General features: G+C 35.6%; 1 protein-coding gene across 3 annotated transcripts in view; it reads left to right on the top strand.

The window, feature by feature from the left end:
- Window positions 1-11,378, top strand: part of tbkbp1 (TBK1 binding protein 1) — a 45,162-nt gene that overhangs the window by 1,127 nt on the left and 32,657 nt on the right. The gene's annotated exons all lie outside the window — the stretch shown is intronic.

Genomic DNA, 11,378 nt, shown 5'->3' with positions numbered 1-11,378 from the left:
CTCTCTCTCTCTGTCACTCTCTCTCACTCTCTCTCCTTCTCTGTCTCTCTCTCTCTCCCTCTCTCTCTCTGTGTGTGTGTGTGTGTGTGTGTGTGTGTGTGTAAATGAAAATCGTTGTTGGAGGAAAAGTGCAGGAAAAGCGCGTGCACGCAGGCTCCATTTCCTGTCTGTCAGTCAGCTGACAGGAAATCATAAATCACCTCACACTGCTCTGCACTAATGCCAGCATATTTCACAAACCTTAGCAAAATGACAAACAGCACCTGACAGCAACTGCCAAGTCTGGCAGCTGAATAAGAACAATTTCCCTACAAGAAAATCACCACAAATCGACTCACTGTGTTGGAGACTGTCGAAAATGTTTGTTTAGATTCAGGCTTAGTGAAGACTTTGTTGTGTAATCCACAATGTGGGAGAATATCTAACATTTCTTTTTTGACATAGTGATGGTGGTCCAGACTAAGGTATAAATCGTAGCTTTGGTGGATAAATCATGGCGGCACCTTCTCTTAGTCCGGCTTTACACTGTACTATTTTAGACCAACTTTGCTGCAGACAAAAATGAGTTGGGTTTGCCGGTTTTAGCACACATACTGTGTCATGCTCACCGGCAGCCAATTTAGTACTATTGTGACAGCTGCTGACAAAGTTCTAACAGTGTATTGTTTTGATTAAAATTGCAGTGTAACTGCTGCTATGACTCATCTAAAAGCCTCCAATAGGAGCACAGTGTAGGATTATAGAAAACTCACAGGATAACTACAGATACAGAAAAACAGATAGAATTTATCTTTTTACGCGACTCCATTTTGTGCACCAGCCTGGACCAAAATGACCGATGATGTATGTAGAATGCAGTAATTTTGTTTAAATCTGCTCTTTAGAAGATCGTCATCGTATAATCGTAGCACACTTCGAGCAGTCTGTTTGAATTCGACAACAAGTGAACTAGAATCTTCTTGTACAGTGGGACAAGAAATTGTCTTAAAAGACCACTGTTTTCATGCAATCAAAACTCAGCTTCAACCTTCTCTTTAACTTTAACTCTTTTCCCTTAGCTCTTGTTTTCTTCGAGGGCCTTTTGGAGGGCCTTGATACGAGTGTGACTCAATTTACAAAGCAGATTAGGTGATAAAAATGAAGATCCTCATGGTCCTGGTCAGAAGAATTGTCAGTCAACCTTTATTAAATGTACTAAACCTGCAAATTTGAGCAAAGTTGAAAGTAATAAATCTATTGCCATCACCCTAATTTGACTGCATAATTAATCTAATAATTGCATTAAATTGCATGAAAGGTTTGGATTTTATTCACTGTTATATAAATGAAGTAAAGCAACTATAAATTCTGACTAAATTTTGTAATTCCCCATGCTGATTCATGGACTTGTTACACATTTGTATGAGATCATGTTGTTTTCAAGTGCTATTAGTTCATAATACCAGACAGGTAGGTGTATTTATTCCTCTCTCTCTTTTGAGGCTTCACATGGTTACTGTGCACTTCATTTGCGTTACTGTTGTCATGTTGCCTGTAGAAAACCTCATGCATGAGCTAATTTAAGGGTGTGACGTTGAGAAGTGAATCCTGGCTATTGCCCTGAAGCTAAGCTGAGTAATATAACCAGGGTCTGGTGGGTGCACTAGCATGTTTATTTTGTATTCCTATTTAGGAATTTACTTGCTTCTTATAAAACATCTGTCACTAATAAGATCTACAAACTCTGGTATTAATATAAAGTTAGTTTATGCTACAGTTTTGCAGTGACCTTATTTGAGAATAAATAGTGCAAGTCATAAGCCATCCATTTAATTCTCATCACATAGCAATTTAATTAGTTTAATTAGATTTATTTTCAGATGTACATGTTAAAATTGTGTGATTAATGAGTGCCTTCAATAATATTCTTTTAAATGCAGCTAGCAGAAGGAGACATATTATTCTTGGTATCTAAATGTGTTCATAAATATCTTATCCTGTTCCAGGTTTAATAATGTATGCTCTGGTCCTCGTAACACCGCTTCATTATGGAGCTCTGATTTATCATTAATGCATTGCGATTCATGTTGTCATCTTGTATCGCATGTCATAAAATAACAGCAGGCTGTGTTTTTTATCTGTTTCAGATTAGCCGACTTGTTATTTTGATTGCACATTAAAATCACCAGCATTAAATTAAGCTTGATTGAGCTAATTATGTAGCTGTCTGTGTTATATTATTTTACTGAATGTGTAGTTTTGGATCATAATCTTCCTACAGTAGCAGGTGTAGTTTCACTCCTACTACTGGGCATAAATTGGCTAATTAGCTTAAATTCGAGATTCCTTATGCAAAAGTAAGGATGTATTTTGTTATGGTGGATATTTAAACTTACAGCATTTCCCATAACGATTTGGTTTTACATTTCTTAAGTACAATTCATTTTAGCCCAGCAGTATTAGGAAAAATGGTCTACAAATACACTTACAATTCACATTTTTTGTCTAGTGGCTCACTGAGCATGATGCACGCTGAAACTGCTGAAGGCTAAAACAAAAGAATTTTGACTTGTTTTCACTCAAAATGTCTCACCTCCTATAGATAACTGATCTAGAGGTAGGTTTATACTGTATAAGGCATTTTAACAGTATAACAAAGGTCTACCTGTGACAGCCAGCAGCAACTCAGATAGTCCTGCGCAGCTTTGGAATATTCATGCACGTCTGGGAAGGTCACAAAGGCCGCTTTTAGAGAGCAAAGGAAGGAGAAAAGACGACATGAGAGGTGATTTGAGCAGAAAAGGAGCATCTGGAGTAGTACAAGGCTTCAGATCTTTATCTTGCCTGTCAGAATATTCATCAGCCTGCTCCACCTCCCATGCTCTTTTGTTCATGCATTTTGTCTTCAACCTGGTTTGAGCCAGCACAGAGCAGAGTCCTTTTTGATCCTCTCTAACCTATACGAGCTTTCCTGAGCTAAAAAACAGATCTGGTCTTGAAATGCTTCTATTACTGAAGGACAAAGCGTAAAGTGCACAAATGCTTTGTTTTCTCATCTAACCACGTCACCCACCATTAGTCATGACTGATATGCAAACAAGAACCTTTACAAACCTAAATAGTACTGATAAGCAGCCTGTCAGTGTATCTAAAAGGGGAAGGAATAACAAAGAAAATCAATCAGCAACAGAAATGTCGACCGTGTCACTTCACTGAGAACACACGGGTACAGAGGCAGTTTGCACTTGCCTGTGGGAGTAGGCCATTTTAGATAGGATTTCAAGTGCTTTTGCTGAAGCTGGTAGATTACATGGAGTTGTGACAGTTTGGCAGGAAACTAACCATTTTTTGTAATATCCAGTATATATTAAATAGGTCTATGGTACATTCTAGATATTCAGTTGTCTGAAATGTATATGATATTTACTATGTTAAAAAATACGACCAATCCATGTTTCAAATTCTGACCTGGCATGTGAAATAACAAACTGGGAAAATGGCTTGTGTTTCCAAACTCTATCCCAGTGTAGCATTAGTTAATGTAGTTGTTATTAGTTGGTTTAGTTTATTAGGTAGAAAGAGTAGCTGGAGGTATCAAGGAAGGGAATGAGTGCTTTTAAAGCAGACTGAAAATATTCATTGTAAAAAGTTCCGTGTGCACAAGAGACTTGCATCATTAACTTCGAGGATGTAGCAAGACAACTGAACGTAAAAACAAAACCAATCATTTCCAGGCATGTACCTTCAATTTTTTTTCTTCCCACAAATGTCAGTGGTGTTGTTTACTGTTTTCAAATTTTGTACAACAAACCTGAATAACAAGGTTTATTTGTATTATAATTTTTTTTTATATCTTATGTTTCCCTATTTTGTATAACAAAATATAGATGAAAAATGTGCTTTCCCTTAAAAATAAAACAAAAGAAAAATTGAATGGTGAAAATGTAAAAGGTACAAGCAGTTGTTTGTCAGAGACAAAATATTCCTCCTCCTCCTCCTCCTCCTCTTCATGTAACGTAATGTCCTTATGTAACGGCTGTGTTTGGCATTCGTCACTGTGACACTAGCGTTACAGTCCTCTGTAAACACGCTGAATGCAGATCAATAGCAAAGCTGCAGGCATCTGTCTGCAGTTCCACTAAAGAGCACGACGTGAATCATGAGTCCTTTTGAAGAAATGGCTGCAGATTTGCATTCTCTTTACTGTGTGCCTGTGATACTTGGGTAAGCTCCAGTTGAAAATATATAGCATAAAACTCTTATATCGACCATTTTAAGACAAACACGAACAATGCTTACTCCTCACTACTGGAAATGCAGATACAAAGACATTCACTGATAACTAGGAATGTTTGAGGAGAGTTGTAGAACTCCAAACATTTTCTGCCCTTCTACCCCACCATATCTATTCTTGTTAGCCAGAAATGCTGCACATGCATGTTTCTGACCATTCATATTTTTTCATGTACTTTGCATGTCCTTCTCATCTTGGTCATTCACTTCTGTTTGTTTCTAGTGACTTCTTTTCTGTTTCTTCCTTTCCTCTTGCTATATCGATCTCCACCTCACTTAGATATATAGGTGCTAACCTTCAGATTCCTCTGTGCATGCTTCTCATACTCAGGGGAAGGTATAGCCAGGAGCAACCCACAGGAGCTCCAGCTGCTCTTATGTTTGGTCTCCTCATTGGTGTCTGTGTTCTGTGCACACTTTTATACATTTTGTATTTTACCTATGCATTGTGTGGTTGCCTTTTGCTTGTTTTTAATTGCCTTTTTTTTGGTTTTGAATAATAAATTACGTAGCAATCTCAGGTTAGCAAAAGCCCAAGCATGCTTGCCCAGGTCTATGTTTTGGTTGCCCTGGAAATCTAATTAGTACACTAAAAAGTGGTAGCTAATGTAGTCTAATGAATGTTCATCTTCTTTATTATCTTCTTTGAACAGTTTCCAGTGTTCATGCTATCAGCAAAAACTGAGTAAGACTTTGGGCAAGGTTTCAGCTATGAGTTGTGCTGTCTTGTCTTTGCATTGCATGTTAAAGCTACTATTCAAATCTGGCTATCGTCAGGTTTGCTTGATTTTGCTCATGTTTTCACATACCTGCATGTTTGTAGGTGCAGAGAGGATAGTGTCTCATCCATGCCGACGAATGAATTCACCTAGTATTAACATTTTAGTGATAGACAGATAGATGTATGTAGTAACAGTTATGTCATTGAGGTGTGTCACATTGCTGTGAAGAGCATAAGTTCAAACATAGCTACATCCCACTGTTTCACTGCAAAACATCATCTTAGCAGGTGTTAATATCTTGAATCTATTCAAATGTAAAAACTATTTCTTATTATGAACTCATGAAAACCAAATATGAACTCATTAACCTTATATCTAAGCTTATATATATATATATATATATATATATATATATATATATATATATATATATATATATATATATATATATATATATATATATATATATATAAGGTTCTTATACTATTTCTTATTAAAAGATAATTCACTATACAATTCACTATACTATATATACACGTATATATATGTATATATGTATATATATATATATATATATATATATATATATATATATATATATATATATATATATATATACGTATATATATATATATATATATATATATATATATATATATATATATATATATATACGTATATATATATATATATATATATATATATATATATATATATATATATATATATACACACACACACATATATATATATATATATATATATATATATACGTATATATATATATATATATGTTTTATTGGTCAGAAACTTGTGCTTTTTCCCAGAAATTAAAGCTTAAAATGAGCAAAATTATCTTGGAAATAGAACAAGAAAATGTAAAGATTTACACTTACAAAGGGCCTAATAATCTTACATTTAGTGAATTATCTTTTAATAAGAAATAGTATAAGAACCTTGCTGTCTTTTTTTGCATGTTCTCTTGGTAGCTATGAATAAAAACCAATAACCTGGATATATGCCTGTCCTGGGTGCCCGGGGTTCTCCATAACTAAGGGTGGTGCTGTGTGCTGTATAAGATTTGTTAAGTTCTTTCAGTAAGTACTGTTTCTTTTGTCTTCTACAACTAAGTATATACACAAACCATTAACTCATAGCTGTAATCAAGACGATTAGAGCAGACCATGAATACAGAGGAACAAAAGAGAAGAAATAAAGATGTACAGTACAGAACAGAATGTGACCATATGTTGAGGGCATATGTGTAGTTCTTCTTAGTGAATTGTGCGGTCAGGAAAAACCAGTTTACCCAGTTGCCTTGCACTCTAAAAGTGCCGGACATTTAAAATTCCCTCAGGTTCCCCTAAAAATAACAAACTTTGCCTGTAAAACTCTTTCCCTTTGCTTGTTTTATTTTCATCTGTTCCGCTATCTTTTACATTCGATCGTACCTCGTTTCTCACACTCATTCTGTGTGTATTGTTAACAACATTGCCATTAGATGGTTCATGAGTATTGTTAACATGCCTGATGTTTTTATTAATAAACCAACACACCATACCACACGTGTGTGTGTGTGTGTGTGTGTGTGTGTGTTTGTGTGACACCCTTATCCAGACCAAGCAGTGGATGATACTTGGTAGAGATTCTGGGATTCCACCACAAATAACCTTCCAATCAGTGGTCCAAACTTAAGCTAAAAAACATGCACGTCCCTCCAACAAAAAACATATATAGTTTAAGAGGTTTCATGAAATTTATGTCAGGTTTCAGTTTAGTTGTACAGATAACATATTTTTTAATGAACCTTTAATGAGCTGATTCTATATAGTTTCTGAAGAATTAATGAATAAATGAATGAAGCCAAGTTTATACCAGATGCTGTGAATGTATTGAGCAGAGCCACGTTAGCACCATGTAATGTCCAATACACTCCCATGTTAATCAGTTTGGCATCTCTGTGTCATTTGTTTCATATACTGTATTTCATATACTACCCAGGTGAGAGTAGGAAATTCCTGCTTGCTCAGCTTTTCTGTTGGGTCCCACAGGATAAATACAGCTAATAGTTTCAAAATCAGCTAGGTGCTGCTATGTGTCTAAGCAACAACAGATGCTTGAATAAGCATCTTGGTTTGCAAAAAAGAAGCCCTTCCACACTGTTATACTGTTATGGTTTAAAACTGGACTTATACGAGAATAGATTTCATGTCCAGTATAAAATATGTTGTTGAATATTTAATACTTTGAGGATGTTCAATGCTTTTGTAATGATTTATTTTGTCAATAACTTGGATAAGTACCAAAAGTCCACGGTCTTGACTTGGAGACTTGGTCATGTTTTAACAAAATACTGGCATGTAACATTTATCCAAATCTATACAAAAATAAGAATATAATTTTTTTTTTTGCAATGGCCACTTTAGATTTGAACCCTATTGAAAGTATGTTGCTTAAATTAGTCTCTGGACTGGAGGTTCTTTGCACTGTCATATTTCCCCTACTCTAAACAGACCTTACCCAGACCTTACCTATAATTTTCAAAATATGGCTTTAATGAAATCAAGAAAAATAGACTATATATAACAGGTGTGATTTCCTTAACTAATTTTACCCCTTTCCTTTTTCCATATCTGTCGTATTTTCCTTTCCTTTCCTTTCCTTTCCTTTCCTTTCCTTTCCTTTCCTTTCCTTTCCTTTCCTTTCCTTTCCTTTCCTTTCCTTTCCTTTCCTTTCCTTTCCTTTCCTTTCCTTTCCTTTCCTTTCCTTTCCTTTCCTTTACCCCCCTTCTTCTATCTCATCTTCATTTCCCCTTTCCACCTCCTCTCCTATCGTCTCCTTTCTGCCCCCTCCTCTCACTGCTTTATCCATCTCTCATTCCGTCTTTGCTTTAACAGTGTTGTGTGATGCATCATTCTTTTCCGTCTTTTATACATTTCATTCCCTTGGTTGCTGCACATCACTCTCTCTCCTGTCATTTTCATCTCCCCCCCCACCCCCCCGTCTCCTCTCTCACTCTGTCTCTTTTGCCTGGATGTTGGGATGGGTTTATGTGATAGAGATCACTGGTGTATACATGAGGTGGAAACATGTTTTTCATTTTTTGCCAAGATTTAAGAGGATAATCTCTCCTCTTTACTTTATATTACTCATTTTCTATAGTTTGGAGTGACAGGAGCTCTGTTTGGCAGTACTAAATGCCCTTGCCAAGGACATTCTTTCATTTGAGTAATGGAGCTTTGCATCAAAACACACATACAAAGTCTCTCTCTCTCTCTCTCTCTCTCTCTCTCTCTCTCTCTCTCTTTCAGTGACATATACTCATTGCACACACTTGCATGCACACACACACACAATCTAGCCTTTCCTTTAAACCTGCTTTCTTTAATAAATCACCCACATGTGACAATAATACATTAGCACATCCACTGAAATTTGTTTAAAAGCCAAGTTTTACATGATCTTATGTCCAAAAATCTGTGATTAAATGTGAATGGATCTTCATAGATCTTTATATGATAAGAGCCTGTTTAAAGAGGTTTTCATATGTGTATACTGTCCTTGAAGTAATGTGTGTGAACCACAGTAGTGTACTCTGTTAAACACTTTATCCTCAACATGTTACTTTCTTGGAGGCACCAGCAGCAGTGAGTTTGACTGAATTGCTGAGGAGGTGATTAGTGTGCGGGGGATCGAGTGTGACTGTCTGTGGTTGGATGTGTGACTTTTGCCATTCAATTAGAGTTGTTTTTTTCTTGCATAAAATAAGGCTGAATAGATGGAAACCATAACTATTTGACTTAAGGGATGCATTTATATCGATACTATCAATATCAAGGTTTCTTTCCCATATAATTAATGTTATAATTTATATTCTGATTTTTTTATAGTCCTGTACAGCTGCTTTTTGACAATGTTCATTGTTAAAAGTGCTATACACATAAAATAAAATTCAGTTGAATTGGATAAATGGTACAGTACATATACTGTGTCCTGAATTATAATGCCAATGCATTTTTATTTGCTTTTCTTAAAAAGTTAATACAATAAATAATTTTTTTTAATCATCAACAATTCTATTATATTGTGGATGCTGGTACAAGCAAAACTGATGATGATGATGATGATGATGATGATGATACCGATGACAGCTCTTTCTAATATTTTAAAAAGAATTCAAAATCCACTGTTCCAAATGATCATGTACAATGCAGCTTGAACACAATTAATAGGTCATAATTAATTCAAAACAGAAGTCTGTTGTTTTTTGCATGAACAGAACATTTTTCAAAAAATAAATGCAATTGAAATCAAAAATAAAATATTATATGTAATACAAGTTACATATTAATATATGATATAATATAACCCTTTCTTTGATATCACTTTAACAACTCTCTCATCCATTGAACTTGAAAGTCCAAGAATAGTTTCTTCCGCTATTTCTCTTGATGATGCCAGTGTTGCCTCCCAGAGCTGCTGTTCTGAGGTATACTGCCACCCACTCTCATAGATCTTCCTATTAAGGATGCACCATAAGTTCTCAATAGGGTCCAGGTCAGGGGATGATGGTGATATTGTCTCTCTATATGCCCATAGCAACCATGGAGTCAATGGTGTTTTTTGCAGCATGAGATGGTGCGATGTCCTAAATGACAATAATTTTATTCCGAATACCAGATTCTTCTTTTTATACTATGGCAAGAAATGGTCAGTTAGGAACTCCACATATTTTGCTGAGGTTATTTTGACACACTCAGGGACTGTAAAGGGACTTACCATCTCACTCCCCAGTATTCCTGCCCAAAACATCTCTCCGCCACCTCCTTGTTGATGTTGCAGCCTTGTAGGAATAGGTTGGCTACTCAACAACCGTCCAGAACTCCATCCATCTGGAACATCCAGTGTGACATGGCATTCATCAGTGAAAAAAACTGTTTGAAAATTAGTCTTTATGTATTTCTGAGCCAACTGCAAATGTTACTCTTAGTGAGCATTGGTTAGACGTTGTTGAATAAATGCTTTATGCACAACTTCAAGCTTCTGGAGCATCCAATATCGAGAGATTCTTTGGACTCCAGAGACACCAGCATCTTCATATATCTGTTTGCAGCTCAAGAGTATCTTTTTTATAGCTGCCTTTTAATACTATTATTTTTTTCTGACAGAGACTTTTTCATTTTTTTTCGTGCTTTTTGGTACATATACTGTGTTCCGAATTATAATGCCAATGCATTTTTATTTGCTTTTCTTAAACAGTTAATACAATAAAGGGTTTTTTAATCCTCAACAATTCTATTATATTTTGGATGCTGGTACAAGCAAAACTGATGATGATGATGATGATGATGATGGTGATGATGACAGCTCTTTCTAATATTTTAAAAAGTGAGCATTGGTTAGAGGTTGCTGAATAAATGCTTTATGCACAACTTCAAGCTTCTGGAGGATCCAATATCGAGAGATTCTTTGGACTCCAGAGACACCAGCAGCTTCATATATCTGTTTGCAGCTCAAGCATGTCTTTTTTTTTTTTATAGCTGCCTTTTAATACTATTACTTTTGATCTGACAGAAACTTTTTGCAAGACATTGCACTACTTCATGCTTTTCATCTTCAGAAAGCTTTTTCTTACTCCCCATATGGCATAAAACTGTGACCTGCTTAATAATGTGGAACAACCTCTTTAAGTAGGTTTATCTTTAATTAAGATCACCTAGCAAAAACCTTTAGTGGAAAACTAAAAATGAAATGTTTATTTAACTGAAATCCTACTGATACTTCACAATAAATTGGAACACAGTGTATATATAGTGTATGATGTTGTGCTAATTACAAATGACAAAAGGGTAATCAAAGCAATGCAGACTGCAAACTGTGCTATGCAAAAAAATAAAAAAAAGGACCTCCTTTTAGGTAAGGGATGTCGATCTGAGCATGCAGAACTAAGCTGTGTCAGTGAGCAGATTTTCAGATCTCTATATAATTCTGTCATTTGTCTCACACTGCTGTTCTTTGTTGGGTGCTGAGAAATGGAATTAAGCCTTATTAAGCAAGAGTAAGGAATTTCATGTGCATAATTGTAGTGTTTTGAGGTGGTTGGGTAGGCGGCAATGCAGTATATGGGATCTGATTAAAATTTCATTGAGCTGGTAGACCTTTTCTTAACAACACGGCCACATTGTTCCTTTGGCTCTAATAATGAGACAGATTAGTAGCTTATGTAAATAGTTACCGGGCCACACTAGGATAGAATTCAATTCTGTGTTTGTTTTAAAGGGGGTGGATGGGGTGAACAGCTAATACTGAACTTTTAATAACAAAAAGTGGCTCTGCAGCTTTAGAGGCAAATGTTGGAAAAGAGATGCAGGAGTAGATAGATGG

The sequence above is a fragment of the Tachysurus vachellii genome, chromosome 2, assembly GCF_030014155.1.
Source record: "Tachysurus vachellii isolate PV-2020 chromosome 2, HZAU_Pvac_v1, whole genome shotgun sequence".
Taxonomy (NCBI): domain Eukaryota; kingdom Metazoa; phylum Chordata; class Actinopteri; order Siluriformes; family Bagridae; genus Tachysurus; species Tachysurus vachellii.
This window is presented reverse-complemented; position numbering and strand designations above follow the sequence as displayed.